Here is a 17,434-nt window from a genome sequence, read left to right on the forward strand (position 1 = left end):
CTCTGCTGTCTGGTTTTTGGAGACTGATTCCCCTCTAAGGTAACCCTGAGCTTCACCCCTTTCTCAAACTTTCTTTTAGCTACCTCCACCTTGATGTCCTGGCAGAACCTCAGAGCCAGCATAACAGAGACTTAGTGCATCTCTAAACCTCCACCTCCTCCTCTTGACTTTCCTACTTATCTTTAAAACAATGCCCACCACCCAGGCTTGGGACCTCAGTCACTTTTGATGCTTCTCTACAGCTGATGAGCCTATCCTATCTGACGCTTCAAGCCCCCATTTGGAGCTTTCTGGGCAAACATAATGGAGTGCTTTGCTATTTCCTTCTTCAGCTAATCCCACAGATGAGAAACAGGCAAGCCAAGGTTCAGCGACTTGTAGTAAATAGCTGAGGCCAGATTTGAACTCCAGGCTATCTATTTAGCTGCCCAGCTATTACTAGTCTCACTATTAAGTTCTTTCAGTTTTGCCTTGCCATCTTTCCTATGGTCACATGAAAAACATACCAAATCTGCAATGAAAGCCACAATCTGAGATTTCCCTTGGCTTCACCAGTACAGGTTTCTAAGGCTTCTAAGGAAATGGTTCCAAGTAAAACAAATTCTCATGTGATGACTAAAAATTTTGGGAGACTGGCTTCTGGGTAAGAGAGTCAATTTATTGAGCAGGCTAACAATAATCAATAAATGGTCAATTGATCCTCTCAGTAATCAAAGATGAGAAAATCCTCTCAGCTTCAGAATACAGTTTGGGGAGCTCATTCTGCCCCTCCCTAAGACATCCAAAGAGATCTATAATTGGTGACTAGCTAATGAGGCAGGTGGTCCAAGCTCGACCGCGACCCATCCCCATCCCCATGGTGATGGTTTCCAGGCCCATACTTAAGTCCCATATCCCAAAGACTAGGGGGAGAAATTGAGTTCTGCCCAGTCAGCAGTGTCCTTCTGGAATGTTTCTTAATGAGAGACTTAGTTTTACTTCTGACAGATTCTTTGCTTAACCTAGTTGTTTACTGGGCAAGATGAACCCCCTAATCTCCCATTTAATCTCCCCCTAGATCTCCCATCTACCAGGCTCTAGGGTGGAGCATTCCTTCAAGTTCCCAGGAACAAAGGAATGATGGATGAGCCTGAGCCTGAGCCACAACTCAGAACTCCAGAAGGAGCTCTGAGGATAGAAATCATTCTACCCCGACTCTGGGAGGGCCAGGTCACAAGACGGGCAAGGCAAAAGTTGTCTTTGCTGACCAGGCAGATGACAGTGTGTGTGCCCATTTGCTGACTAAAGGGTCATAGGATGGGTGGCAGACTGGTCATCTCCCCATGTTTGGCCAGAGGGGAAATCACTGAGGGTAGACTGGAAAGGTTCACAGAGGGTACTTTCCATAGTACTTAAACATCACCGTCACGCGTGATGAGGCTCAGGCTAGAGGTCTGGGGATGCTGGTTAGGCTCACACTGCTTCTCGCTTACTCGTCAGGCCCTTCAGTCAACATTTTATACTGAAACCCATGAACTATAGCTTTTAAGTATAAAACTAAGAACTTCTTAACCTAGCTGCAGTTATAAGTACTGATTCACATTCATTAAATAAACTACCTTAGACAATATGTCAAAGTATAGTTATAAAAGAGTTGATCACATCTCTGAAATCCCACTAAATTGAAGGATGCTCATGAAGTGAACCAAAGGATAGAACAATAAATCAATGGTCTCTCTCTCACCATGGCTAGTCCCTTCTCCCAGGACCGATGGTAAAAGTATCCTCCACGCTCTTAGACTTAGAGCTCAATGCTATATACTGTTAGACTAATCTTTCAGCTGCACAGTTCAGATTATGTCCCTCTCAGTCAAAAACTTCCAGTGGCTCCCTAGTTCCTAAAAGATGTCAGCTAATCATGAAATTTTAGAGCTAGAAGAGCATCTTGAATTATCTTTCCATTTAATTTTTTTTTCACCTTAACCTTCCATCTTGGAATCAATACTGTGTATTGGTTCCAAGGCAGAAGAGTGATAAGGGCTAGGCAATGGGGGTTAAGTGACTTGCCCAGGGTCACACAGCTGGGAAGTGGCTGAGGCCAGATTTTAACCGAGGACCTCCCATCTCTAGGTCTGGCTCTCAGTGCACTGAGCTACCCAACTACCCCCAATCTTTCCATTTTAAATGAAAAGGGATGAAGGAATTTGCCCAAGGTCACACATCCAGAAAATGAGAGGGGTTCGCCCACTGTTGGCACATGCCTATAACCCTTGCTACAGAAGGGGCTGAGGCTAGGGGATTTTTTGATCCAGGGAGTTCTGAGCAGGAGTACAATAAGCTGATATCCACGTGAAAGAGGAAGCTAGGTGACTCAGTAGATAGCCAGGCCTAGACACTGGGGTTCCTGGGTTCAAATCTAGCCTCAGACATTTCCTGTGTGACCCCGGACAAGTCACTCTAATACTGCCCTGCCTTGTAACAAACACTTTGTACTAATTCTAAGACAGAAGGTAAGGGATATATAGTGAGCTCCAGGCTGCCTAAGGAGGGTTTAATAGACAGGTCAGAAACAAAGAGTTTCCATGTCTTGGTAAAGGAGATTGGACTGTGAATGGCTGCTCCAATTTCATCCTTGGTGTGATAGGGAAACCCAAGGTTTAAAAAGGAAAAAGAAAACAGCTTCAGATACCTTAGTTTGGCGTTTAATTGTGTCCAAATGTACACAATCTGTCCCCAAACTACTCCAACCTCGTACCCCCTGCTACACATTATATCCCATTTGTTCCAGCTCTACTAGAATGAGCCATGCTGCAAGCTAGCCCACAATCTGCTGCCTCCCTTCCTCTGCTCCTACTGGGCTGATCCCTTGAATCTACCTCGACTTTTGCAGCTGTAGAATAAATGGGTTGGATCTGACAACCTCCCTTCCAGCTCCAAGTCTATAAACCTACATTCCAAATGATTTTCTTACAAACTTCCTGGTCAATCTTTGATGCTCAGCTTGAGTCCCACCTTTTCTATGAAGTCTTTCCTATTCCCCAGTACCCTCCTGCCCATTCCAGCGAATGCGCTTTGGTAGGAAGTAACAAGGTGGAGGATGTCCCAGTGGGAAGCTGGAGTGAACTTTGGGGATAGGACCTGGACAACTATTCAGCTAGTAGAAAGTGGGACTGGAGTTGCGGAGTCTGGAAGGAAGAGAGTGAGGTCTCAGACAAATAACTGGGGAGGGGGCAGCTAGGTGGCTCGATGGATTGAGAGCCAGGGTCTAGACACAGGGGGTCCTGGGTTCAAATGTGACCTTGAGACACTTCTAGCAGTGTGACCCTGAGCAAGTCACTTGACTCCCATTGCTTAGCCCTTACCGATCTTCTGCTTTGGAACCCATACACAGCACTGATTCCGAGGTAAGGGTTTTAGAAAAAAATAAATGGCTGGAGAGAGGTAGGAGTCTGAGTAGGAGCAGTTAAGGGGAGGGCTAGGCTCCAACTGGTGGGAACTGGGGATTGTTTAGGAGTTGGGGCAGGGGCAAGGAAAGGCAATCCAGAGGGACAGAGTCTAAATGGGAGGGTCAAGGAAAAAGGCTTTGAGTGTGAGGGGCAGGCTGGGAAATCAGAGGGGTGGTTAAGGAGAGTCTTGGTCCAAGGGGATGTAGAGAGAGGAAGTGTCTGCTCCCCTGAATGTGCTCGTTCCCTTGCAGCTGTCTTTTGTGGCCAGACTCCTCACAGTCCTCCTCTAACCATGTGCAGCTCTCCAGGGCAGAGCCTCAGAGGAAAATCTAGTGGATTCACAAAGCCAGGGGGCAGAAGTACCTCTGATGGGGGGTGTGGGGGTTTTGCTCAAATCAGGTGAGCCTGGACCCTAAAGTCTGGTTTCTTTGGAACCCCAAGCCATTCCCCCAGTGCTCACCTGGAGGATCAGCAGCAACAATAAAGCCCTCCTTATCCCCAGGAGATTTCTCTGCTTCAGGAGTTGGCAGCCTCTGAGCTGGAGCTAGCCAGGGGCACCTGCATCTCTCCAGCTGATCCTGGCTGAGAGCCCAGCTCTGCTCCTTACCCAACAGTTATTCTGAGTGCTGGGGGCTACAGAAGCTGCCACTTCCATTGCAGAACTACCAGCAAAAGCCTCTGATCCATCCTGAAGATGGCTGTTGGCTCAGCCTTCCAAGAGACAAGGATGGGGGGCCAAAGCTGCCCACCCTTCAAGGGATCCAGGCAGAGGGTCCAGGTGCCACTGGGTCAGAGGGCAGGAGCTATCATCAAGGAAGTTACCCCTTCGTTTGTGGCAATATCAATGCCCTCCCCCACCATTTCAGAGGAGAAGGGAATGCTAAGAAGAGAGAAATGGGAAAGGAAGGGAGTGGGGGACCCCTGGGTCCTGAGAGGGGAAGAAACCCCACCTATATATTAGGCAGAGATCACAGTCTGACTTAAGGGAGAAAGCATTGGCTTGGGAGTGAGGCAAAGAACCTCTGTCTCAATCCTCAGAACAGAGCTATGTGATACTTCCCATCTTAGCCTCAGTTTTCTAATCTGTAAAATAAAAGTACTGAACTAGATGATCCCTTCTAGCTCTAATTCTATGCCACCTAGAGAATTGAGAAAAATGTGGGGACAGGAATTGTGGGTCAAGATCTTTGAGTGGGGGTATAGCTAGGTAGCTCAGTGGATAGAGAGCCAGGCCTAGACTGGAGGTCCTAGGTTAAAATTTAGACTCAGATACATCCTATCAGTGTGATCCTGGGTAAGTCACTTAACTCCCCTCAGCTACCCTTACGGCTCTTTTGCCTTGGACCCAACACATAGGATTGAAACTTAAGATGGAAGGTAAAGATTAAAAAAAAAAAGAAGAAGATCCTTGAGTGGATGAAGTATTGAGAACATGACCAGAGAATGAAGGAAAGAAACAAGTATTTATTAAGTGCTTACTATGTGCCAGGCACTGGGCTAAGTGCCTTACAAATGTCTCATTAGATCCTTACAGTACTAGGAAGTGGGTGCTATTATTTCCATTTTAGATATGGGGAAACCATGGTAGACAGTTTAAAGTGATTTGTCCAAGATCACATAGTAGGTCTGAGGTCAGATTTGAACTCAGGTCCTCTTGATTACAGGTCCAGAGTTCTATCTCCTCTCTGTAGGGAAAGAGGAAAATGTTGGGGAGACAGGATTTTAAGAGAGGGTTCACAGCAGTTTAATGGCAGAGGCAAAAGACTAAGCCTCAGATGCCTGGGTCTGAGTAGGAGTATTACTAGATTGGGGCCATAAAAGGAAACAGATTAGCAAGTCTTTGCCCATCTCCCCTAGGCGAAAGGTTGCAACATCCTCATGAACTCGTGTATCATGACCGGGCAAACAGTGACATCAGCCCAGCTTCTTTACCCAAACCCAGCATCCTGACTCCCTTAACAGATCTAATTCAAAGATGCTACTATGTGCTGCACCCCTCAAATTCCTCCATAGACTCTTTCCTGCTCACTTACCTAAGAAACTTAAATTTAAAATGTGCCTCCCATCAGAACTTGGGCAGCTGGGTGGCTCAGTGGATAGATAGTCAGGTTTAGAGACAAGGTTCTGAGTTCAAGTTTGACCCCAAACACTAACTAGCTGGGTGACCCTGGGAGAGTCACTTATTCTCCTTTGCCTAGCCCTTCTGCTTTGGGGCCAATAATTACTATCAATTCTAAGACAGAAGGTAAGGGTTTAAACAAAACAAAACAAAGACGCTACTACTGCCCTGGGCTATTATATTGTACCCTTCAGATTCCTCTATGGATTCTTTTCTGTTCACTTACCTAAGAAACTTAAGTTAAAAATGTGCCTTGTCTCCCATCAGAACTCAGACATCCTGTTGTCTAGCTCGATCTTCTCTCTTGGGATCCAGGCGTCTTGTCCCATTGACCATTCCACCATGCCAAGTATTCTGTTGCTCAGAATCTGCTTCCTATGCAGGACTTGGGCATCTTGTCTCCCAGCCCTAGCTCCTCTCCCAGGACCCCGACATCCATCGCTCAGTTCCCATTACCCAGGAACCTTTCACCAACCTTCCAGGACAGCAGCAAGGACATATGCAAGAGAGACTCCAGTAGAAAGGGTCACCTAGATTTCAGGTCAGAAGAACTCTATAACTTAACTACACTTTGGGGCAAGCTTTAGCCCTCTGAATCTGTTTCCTCACCTGGAAATGGAAAGAACTGGACTGGATGATCTGGGAGCTCCCTTCTAGCTTCAAACTTAGGATTCCGTTGTCCCAACAGCCTTTCCTTCCAGACCATGAATCATGGCCTCTACGAAGCCTTCCCTGGTTGCACATGGTGTGTGAGGGCTATATGAGAACCCCTTCGCTGTGAAAGCTCAGGACTGGGTTACTAGAGCAAACGATAAGCTTCATTTCTCAGCCTTCACATTCTGTGAGCCTGTGGTCACCTGCCACCCACTGAAGGGGCGGGAGAAAGTGAGGGGCAACCCAGAAGAGGGATACAATCATGAAGTCCAAGATGTCAGCGCTAGAAGGGGCCTCACAGGTCAACCATCAAAGCCCCATCATGTTCTAGCTGGGGAAATTATGTTCTGAAAGGAAGAAATTATTTACATAAGTTTTTTTTTTTAAACCCTTACCTTCCATCTTGGAGTCAATACTGTGTATTGGCTCCAAGGCAGAAGAGTGGTAAGGGCTAGGCAATGGGGGTCAAGTGACTTGCCCAGGGTCACACAGCTGGGAAGTGTCTGAGGTCAGATTTGAACCTAGGACCTCCCATCTCTAGGACTGGCTCTCAATCCACTGAGCTACCCAGCTGCCCCCTACATAAGTTTTTGCAGTAAATTCAGCTTGATGCTGTATTGTGGTTAGCTTAGAGAGAAGACAAGTGGTGGCAACTAGCCACTTCTTCCAGATTCAGCTAGCTGCAGGTGGGGAACAACTCTAAGCAAACAACCAACCAAAAATCAGAAACAAAACCTCCCATAAAAACACAGAAGTTAGAGCTAGAAGGGCCTTGAGAGTTTATCCAATCCAGAGCCACTAGGTGGCTCAGATAATAGAGAGCCAGTCCCTGGGTTCAACCTTAGACACTCCCTAGCTGTGTGACCTTGGGCAAGTCACTTAATCCCAATTGCCTTGCCCTTACCACTCTTTGGCCTTAGAATGGGTGCTTAGTATCAGTTCTAAGACAGAAGGAAAGGGTTTGAAAAAAGTTTATCTAGTCCAAACCAAATCCATTTAATAGAAAAATAGGAATTATCACAAAAGAGGAATTTAGAGATTAATCAGGCAAGAAACCCCAGATTGGCTTCCCCACCTTTGTCAAGATTCAGAAAGTCTATAAGGCACCACCTAATACCAGCAAAGGGTTATCCTGTTGTCCCAGAGGTCAGTGTTACAATAGGGCCATCCTGGACACCAGTATAATAAAAGGCCTTTCCTTGCCCTAAGCACATGCTACAATGAGCGTATGTTGTGGAAGTGATGTGGGTTTAGTTACTTCTGTTATGTGGCTTGATGACAACATACAAGGATGAGTTCAGGATACAGACCTCTAACTTTTGTGTGGCTGTGGGGGCTTTGTCCCAGGGCACCATTTCCAGGCATTGTTGCTTCCTCTCCTTGGCAGCCACCATCCCTGAACCTCCATCTCCTACTCCTCTGCTAATAAGGGAACCAAATATGGGGGTGCTCTATCCAGAGACATGGCCCTTCTTCCCACTGCCTCATTTCACCAGTCTCTGCCAGCCCCAGTGCTCCAAAGCCACCTTAGCCTTCCCTCCCTGCTTGTCATTGTATGGGCAAAGACTACATTAATTCTTCCTGCACAACTGTATCCTTAGTCAGACTTCACTTTTTTGTAATTGTTTTTTCCAGGTTACATGTAGATACAATTTTTAATAATAATTTTCTGACATTTTGTAATTCATTTTCACTTCCACTCACCACTACTTCGTAAACCCTTAGCTTTTGTCTTAGAATTGATACAAAGTATTGATCAGTAAGGGCTAAGCAATTGGGGTTAAGTGACTTGGTCAAGAAATGACATAGCTAGGAAGTATCTGGGGCTAGATTTGAACATAGAACCTCCTGACTCTAGGACTGGCACTCTATCCACTGTGCTACCTGGCTGCTCCTCCACTTCTTTCTTTCTTTCTTTCTTTCTTTCTTTCTTTCTTTCTTTCTTTCTTTCTTTCTTTCTTTCTTTCTTTCTTTCTTTCTTTCTTCCTTCCTTCCTTCCTTCCTTCCTTCCTTCCTTCCTTCCTTCCTTCCTTCCTTCCTTCCTTCCTTCCTTCCTTCCTTTCTTTCTTTCTTTCTTTCTTTCTTTCTTTCTTTCTTTCTTTCTTTCTTTCTTTCTTTCTTTCTTTCTTTCTTTCTTTCTTTCTTTCTTCCTTCCTTCCTTCCTTCCTTCCTTCCTTCCTTCCTTCCTTCCTTCCTTCCTTCCTTTTTCTTTCTTTCTCCTTCCCTCCCTCCCTCCCTCCTCCCCCTCTCTCTTCTTTGTATTGGTTCCAAGGTAAAAGAGTGGTAAGGGGCTTAAGTGACTTGCCCAGGGTCACACAGTTAGGAAGTGGCTGAGGCCAGATTTGAACTCATGACCTCCCATCTCTGGGCCTGACTCTCAATCCACTGAACTACCTAGCTGCCCCTCCTCCACTTTTTTCTTAAAAGTTCTTCAAATTCCACAACCCATGCCAATCTTGGCCACACTAATATTACTTCTTATGCCTCCAAATTGTTTCTTGTCTCTGGTTTAAAAAAAAAAAAGGCCATTAATGTCTCTGTCAGGATATCGTATACAGTTGGGTTTAAGGCTGGCACTATTAATAGACTTTGCACAGATTAGGTATTCAATGGACTCTTATGGAGGTTTAAGGTATACTTTATAAAAGGGTGTCCTGTAATGAACATCATAATTGCTATTTGAGAAAACATTCTGTTCTATAGGATTCACAAGTCCCTTTCTGGCCCCTTGGGTATCAGCCCTCTATTAGAGCAGGACAAAAGAGAGAATGCTTGAAGTTTTGTAGTTTCATTGAATTTACAATGGAAAAGTCTTAGGAAGGGAGCTGGGTAGCACAGGGGACAGAGCACTAGGCCCCAAGTGGGGAGGACCTGGGTTGAAATCTGGCCTAGCTATGTGACCTTGGGCAAGTCACTTAATTCCAATCACCTAGCTCCTGTCCTTCTGTCTTAGAGTTATTACTAAAACAGAAAGGAAGGGTTTAAAAAGGAAAAGATAAAAGAAGAAACAACTTAGACGTATTTGAAAGGGTATGTCATTGTTCCAGGTAAAATGGCTAGTTCCCAAACTGTGTTCTGCTCCCACCAGCATCCTTACATTCACCCTAGTAGTTCCCCTTGCCTAGAATATACTCCCTTCCAACTTCCACCAGATGAAATCCTTTTCCTTTCCTTCAAGCCTCAGCTCATGTCACCTCTGCCAAGAAGATTTCTCTGATTCCACCCCATGCTTAAGATGAAAATCATCTTCTCATATTATTCTATTGTACTTTGTATAGCTTTTCCCCCTCCCACTTATCACATCCTTCCTTATAAACATACTTATTTCTGTACATGTCATTTTCTTCCTAACTGACTCTCTATGAAATCCCCTTGAAGGCAAAAACTGGGTAATTTTTAAAATCTTTGTATCCCCTTCCTTGTGCAGAGATGTGCCCATACGTATTTAATATATATCTACTGAATTTAAACCAGGAACCAAGTCTAGCCCTAGCTTTGACTCCATAATTACTTCTGTCATTGACTTGTCTCTTTTTCACTCCCTGCTAAGTATTCTACTTCCCCACTCCCAAATCTACCAAGCCCTGAATCTCTTTTCCATCTCCCTCTCTCTCCCTCCCTCCCTCCCTTTCCCTTCCTTTCTCCCCCCCCCCCCCATTGTAAAGGGTGAATCCCCAATAATAAAATACCCAAGTCAGCTGCCAAATTTTATGGTGATTTAATTGATATAGAAGAGAAGATTTTAAGAAGAAGGAGGAAAGAAGGGGCTAATACCGGGCAGTGTAAACCTCAAATTTCCTTAGACTTATAATTGTTGAAAATTTCACCATTGGGATATTTCATACTTGGAAAATTTCTTACTGATAGTCTATTGGAATGGGAACTCCATTGGCATGGGAGGTTCCTTCTCTTCCCTTCTTAAGATTACTTTAGGACAGAAACCCTTTGCTGAACAATGGAAAGGACTTTGACCTATGCTTAAGCATAGAACAGGAATTTCTTTGAGTCTTGATTGATTTTAGAATTGATACAATGGAGATACTTGGAATAAATCTCCACCCTATTCAGTCCTAATAGGATTGAGTAAGGGCTGCAGCCTAGATCAAAATTTAATTATTCCAATCTCTACCATACTCAAGTTAACAGGATTTAGAAAGGGCTGTAACAAAAGAGTAAAGATTTAATCATTTGAAAAATATGACCTTCAACAGACATGTGCAAAAGCCAGAAACCTCTGGGCGGTCCTGGGTTAAGCGAGAGCCTCCATTGACAGGGAAATTGATGAAGAGTGATTGGTAGATGTGAGGACTGAGGGGAGGCAACTTGGATGGTGTCCTTAAAGATAGGAGGGTCTGGAGACTCGAGGGGGAGGTGGTTGAGTTTTTGGTGGGTTGTTCCTGGGCTCGGGGGAAGCTTGCTCTGAAGGAAGCTGAAGGTGGGGGCCTCTGAGACTGTTTCTCCATTTTGGACACGTGAGTGAAAGGGACTGATCTCTTTTCTTTGCCCCAGCTATCTAAGGGCTTGGGCCTTTTGGCCCAGCCTAAACAGAAGGGGTATTTAAGCCCTATTCCCTTCTCTCCCCTTTCTCTCTCTATATATATCTCTAATTCCTTTCTTGCTCCTATTGTAATTAAACACCAAAAAAGGCTGACGGCTGACTTGAGTTTTTCATTTAGGAATTACATAGCTGATTCCTTGGCGACCTTAAATTAATATATATCAGTCTTTTAAAGTGATTCCCTTGTAACAGCAGGAAGATAGGAGATCTAGAAAGTAAGGGTTTGAATGTGACGGAGGAAAGAATCAGCTTGACCTCCAAAGAGGCTTAGCTAAGATGCCCGAACCTGAAATCAGCTCCAGGGCAAACTCATCATCCAACACTCCAAGATGTCGGAACACTTAGCACACTGCCAGCCAGAGTTGTCTCTCCAGGGAAAGAGAGAGAGGCAGACACTGATGTGCCTTATATGGATGTTTTTACATCACTTTTCACTACACATCACAGCCCAGAGGTCTGTCCTTTTTTTGCATATGTTTGTTGAAGGCCATCTCCTCAAATAATTGAATCTTGAGTTTGATGCAGACCTTTCAAAATCTTGTTAAACTAAGTAGGGTGGAGAATGTGGGTTTTCCAAGCTGATTCTGTTATTCCAAGTATCTCCATTGTTATTGATCAGGAAATAGCTAAATCAGATCTTCTAAAGAATGGTCTGATTAGGGAGTAAGCAGCAAAAGTTCAGACCTCGTGGAAGACCCTTCCTTACTGATACAGACTGAATGCTCCTAGGGCACCGAAATTCAATCTGAACAACAGGACAGAAGCAGGGAACCCTCCTTCTGGACTCAAATCAAAAGGTACGCCCCCCCCAGAAGCCAGAATCCGAGAATACTCAGGGCTAAGGGGAAGGCAAAGCGAAGGTCCTAGGACCCCTCCCCCACAACCCAGAGGGCTGAGCCCCCAGCAGCAGCAGGAACCTCTGAGTGGGCAAAGGTGCTGGTTTGCAGGGTCTACCTTGGGAGCAGTGGGGCGCCGGGCTCAGAGCATCTAGCTTGGACAGTGGGGAGGAAGCCAGGGAGAAACGGGCCATGGCTGGGTCCCTCCATCGGGCTCCAGTCTCACCCTTGCCTCAGGCACATCCAGACCAATCCAGTTGAACTAATCCCATCAGAACTCCTCAGAGTTTAGGGAGGCAGGCAAAGGCACTTTCGGACAGTGGAGAAGCAGCTAGAGAGAACTGGAGAGAGCCTGGGTGGCCCAGCCTTCCAGGAGTCTTCAGAGCCTCAGTGCTTCATACCACATACAGCCCAACCCAATTAAACTCAATCCAATCAAAAGCCTCCAGAGGACAGGGAAGCTAACATTCCTCCCCTAGAGACTGTACCAAGAGATCTGACAAAGCTCCAAGAGGAGAGACTGAGAGCCCCAAAACCAAAACAAAATGAGAGGAGCAAGAGCACAGCCAAATATGGGGAGCAAAGAAGGGGTAAACTCGAGCAAACAACAGAAAAAGAAGAAAGAAATTACAATAGATAGCTTCTGCACAGGTAATGAGCAAAGAGCAAATGAAACAGAAGGGGAGGACCCAGCAAAGAAAAAATCAGAAATCCCAGCAAATTGGATACAGGCTTTGGAAGAACTCAAAATGCAATTCAAAACACAATTAAGAGAGGCTGAAGACAATTGGGAAAAGAACTTAAAAACTAAGATAAGTCATCTGGAAACAGAAAATAGTGTCTTGAAAGCCAAAATCAACCAGCTGGAAAATGAGGCAAAGGAGATGAAAGATGAGGCAAAACAGATGAAAGATGAGGTGAAGAAGATGAAAGATGACCTCCAAAGAAAATCTGACCAAAAGGAAAAGGATGACCAAAAAACTAAGGATGAAATCCAGTCTTTAAGAACCAGAATACAACAACTTGAATCGAGCAACCTCACAAGGCAGCAAGACACTATAAAACAAAACCAAAAGAATGAAAAAATTGAGGAAAATATGAAGCATCTCATTCACAAAACAGAGGATTTAGAAAATCGTTCAAGGAGAGACAATTTAAGAATTATTGGCCTACCAGAAGACCATGACAAAAGAAAAAGCCTGGACATTATATTACAGGAAATTATTAAAGAAAATTGTCCCAAAATCCTTGAACAAGAGGGAAAAGTGGAGATTGATAGAATCCACAGATCACCTCCTGTACTTAATCCCCAACTGACAACACCCAGGAATGTTATAGCCAAATTCAAGAACTATAAAACCAAAGAAAAGATATTACAAGCTGCCAAGAAGAAGTCATTCAGATACCAAGGAACCACAGTGAGGATAACTCAGGATCTGGCTGCATCCACACTGAAAAAAAGAAAGGCATGGAATACAATATTCCGGAAAGCAAGGGAACTAGGTCTACAACCAAGAATCAACTACCCAGCAAAACTGACTATATTCTTACAGGGGAAAGTATGATCATTCAACAAAATAGAAGAATTTCAAGAATTCATAAAGAAAAGACCAGACCTGAACAGAAAATTTGATGTTCAAGCACAGAACTCAAGAGAATCATCAAAAGGTAATTTAAAAAGAGGGGAAAAAAGAAAAACAAAAAAAATTTTTTTAAGAGACTCAATAAGTTAAAATGATATGTATCCCTATAAGAAAAGAGGTCATTGGTAACTCTTAAAAACTGTTGTTATTAGCTGGGCAGCAAAAAGAAGTATACTTAGAGGGAACAGCGACAAACTGTATAGGATGAAAGGACAAGACATAAATAGGTATATAGATATATGCATGCAAAAATACATACGCATGAGTATGCATATATATATATATAAAACTAGAGCTTAAAAATAGGTTAATATTAAAAGAAATGGGAAAAGAAACAAATGGGGGTAAATTTATATGTCATAAAGAAGCTCATGGTGGGAGGGGGGAGAACATCAATACACTGGAAGGGTAAAGAGGTCAGAGACAGGAAATACTCAACTTTTACGTGCTTTGAAAGTGACTCAAAGAGGAAAAAACAATCCAATCCATTGGGGGCAGAGAATAGATTTGCACCCTATAGGGGAGAAGAAAGGTAACAAACGGTCTGGTGGGGAGGGAAGCAGTACAAGAGAGGGAGGGAGCGGGGGGGGTTAATTTTAGAAAGACTACAGGGAAAATAAGGGGGGGATAAATAGGGAGGGGAGTAGAAAGGGAAGTAAAATAAGGGGGGAACAAGGGGGACTGTTCAAAAGCAAACATTGGTTTAGAAGGAAATAGTGAAAGAAGAAAAGGCAAGTAAAGGAGCAGAAATCAAAATGCTGGGAAATACACAGCTAGTAATCATAACTCTGAATGTGAATGGAATGAACTCACCCATAAAACGCAAGCGAATAGCAGAGTGGATTAGAGTCCAAAACCCTACCATATGCTGTCTACAAGAAACACATATGAGAAAGGTAGATACACATAGGGTGAAAGTAAGAGGGTGGAGCCAAATCTATTGGGCATCAACTGACAAAAAGAAGGAAAAAATGCAAAGGAAGGAGGACTTGCCGTCCCAGATCTCAAACTATACTACAAAGCAGTGGTTATCAAAACAATTTGGTACTGGCTAAGAGACAGAAAGGAGGATCAGTGGAATAGACTTGGCATAAATGATCTCAGCAAGACAGTCTATGACAAACCCAAAGACCCCAGCTTTTGGGACAAAAATCCATTATTTGATAAAAACTGCTGGGAAAATTGGAAGACAGTGTGGGAGAGATTAGTTTTGGATCAACACCTCACACCCTACACCAAGATAAATTCAGAATGGATGAATGACTTGAACATAAAGAAGGAAACTATAAGTAAATTAGGTGAACACAGAATAGTATACCTGTTAGACCTTTGGGAAGGGAAAGATTTTAAAACCAAGCAAGACTTAGAAAGAGTCACAAAAGGTAAAATAAATAATTTTGACTACATCAAATTAAAAAGTTTTTGTACAAACAAAACCAATGTAACTAAAATCAGAAGGGTAGCAACAATTTGGGAAACAATCTTCATAAAAACCTCTGATAAAGGTTTAATTACTCACATTTACAAAGAGCTAAATCAATTGTACAAAAAATCAAGCCATTCTCCAATTGATAAATGGGCAAGGGACATGAACAGGCAGTTCTTAGCCAAAGAAATCAAAACTATTAATAAGCACATGAAAAAGTGTTCTACATCTCTTATAATCAGAGAGATGCAAATCAAAACAACTCTGAGGTATCACCTCACGCCTAGAAGATTGGCTAACATGACAGCTATGGAAAGTAATGAATGCTAGAGGGGATGTGGCAAAGTAGGGACACTAATTCATTGCTGGTGGAGTTGTGAATTAATCCAACCATTCTGGAGGACAATTTGGAACTATGCCCAAAGGGCGATAAAAGACTGTCTGCCCTTTGATCCAGCCATAGCACTACTGGGCTTGTACCCCAAAGAGATAATAAGGAAAAAGACTTGTACAAGAATATTCATAGCAGCACTCTTTGTGGTGGCCAAAAATTGGAAAATGGAAAAAAAAGATGCCCTTCAATTGGGGAATGGATGAACAAATTGTGGCATATGTTGGTGATGGAATACTATTGTGCTAAAAGGAATAATAAAGTGGAGGAATTCCATGGAGACTGGAACAACCTCCAGGAAGTGATGCAGAGCGAAAGGAGCAGAACCAGGAAAACATTGTACACAAAGACTGATACACTGTGGCACAATAAAATTTAATGGACCTCTCCATTAGTGGCAATGCAATGTCTCTGAACAATCTGCAGGGATCTAAAAAACACTATCCACAAGCAGAAGATAAACTGTGGGAGTAAAAATACCGATGAAAAGCAACTGCTTGACTACAGGGGTGGAGGGGATATGACTGAGGAGAGACTCTAAATGAACACTCTAATGCAAATACCAACAACATGGAAATGGGTTTGAATCAAGAACACATGTGATACCCAGTGGAATTGCGCATGGGCTATGGGAGAGGTGGTGGGAGGGGGGGAGGGAAGAAAAGAAAATGATCTTTGTTTCCAATCAATAATGTTTGGAAATGACAAAAAAAAAAAAAGAATGGTCTGATTAGGGTGGAATAGTTTTAAATTTCACAATCACCCTGAGGCCCCAGGAATACTAGTCTCTCTGATGGATCTTGGAAACATACCAGCTATGAAATTACAGTAGTTAGAGATAATGGGGAAGTAGGAGAGAGAGAGAGAGAGAGAGAGAGAGAGAGAGAGAGAGAGAGAGATAGAGAGAGAGAGAGAGAGAGTGCAAACCAATGTTTTGCTGGGCACATTGACTAAAACCAATTAGGGGGAAGTCCCCTTTGGCATAAGAGCGTACATTCAAAATAAATGTTCAATCATCCTTCAGTTCAATCAACCACACCCCAAAGTTCATTATTGATCTTGATGTAATGTAGGTTTTCTGGCATCTTTCTGCAACAGTTCATTCTCTGGATTTAGGAGTTAGCAAGCTTCTTCCTTGAAGATCTTTCTTAAACACAAAAAATTTTCAAAATCTTGGATTTTTATTAAAATACAATCCCCCTCTGAAGTGGGTGTTAAAAAAAACATCCAGTTCAGCTCAGGATGCATTGTTGAGTTATGGGGCTGTATGAGTCAGTTATTAAAAGATTTCAAAAACAATAAAAACAAAACAAAAAAATATATAAAGGGAAAAATATGGAAAAAAGTTAAACTTTTGGGAGAAAGAAAAAATAAAATTCAAAATCAGAATCAAAAATACCAAAATCTATGTATATAAAATTTTGAGTAAGCAAGAATAAATTCATAATGGGCCCTTGTACAGGTTCAATTTAAAGTAATTTTCTATCTCACAAGTCTGTAGGACAGAATTCAGTAATATTTCACATACCCATTTGCAGCCAAGACTACAGGAAGTTGCCATACTATAAGAAGGAAAGAAACTAGAATTCTAATTTGATAGGGAAGCACCATTCCCTGGTCTGATTTTTAATCATTCTCAGGGATATAGGGAGCCAGCATGACAGTCAAATTTTGGTATTTGTATGAGTACTTCACAAAGAGTGTAGATACAAGGAAGTCCTGCAACAACGTATGTTAAGTGTCACAACCTCGAGTCCACATTAGTATTTCCTGTGTACTCTTTTGGCACTATTCAGGTTAAGTCTGTGATCCTTGTTTTTATCCCATTTCCTGGAATCAGACACAAACATTAATCATAGTCCCATAACATTTTATCAATAAATGGCAGGTTCCCATATTTTAAAGCTTTTGGGTATGCATTGATATTATAGCAAGTATATATATACTAAACTTATATTACTGCAGAAAAAATATTTAATTGTATGTAACTTTAGTACAAGAAATGAGGAAAAGGGGGAAAAATCAAATATTCTAATCAAAATAGAAGAAAGGCAATAATAAAAAATAAGGGAAAAAGAAGAAAAAAACCAGGAATTCAGTGTTCTTGAAAAACAGCATCCACTTGTCAATGGATTATTATCTTCAATGCATGTGATGGGATACAGTCAATCAGTCTCAACAGAAGATGCTCTCTTTAAATGTGAGCAATGAATCCAAGAGTCTTTCTCTCCAACCTTTATAGATGTTGGAGTAGTTAACAATATTTGGAATGGTCCCTCCCAGGAAGGCTGAGTTGCTCCAGCACACTGGAAATTCTCAATATCACCTTGTCTCCTGGGTTCAGGTCATGAAGTGAAAAGTCTAGTGGTCCGGCTTATATTG

The sequence above is a fragment of the Monodelphis domestica genome, chromosome 7, assembly GCF_027887165.1.
Source record: "Monodelphis domestica isolate mMonDom1 chromosome 7, mMonDom1.pri, whole genome shotgun sequence".
In the NCBI taxonomy this organism is placed as follows: Eukaryota; Metazoa; Chordata; class Mammalia; order Didelphimorphia; family Didelphidae; genus Monodelphis; species Monodelphis domestica.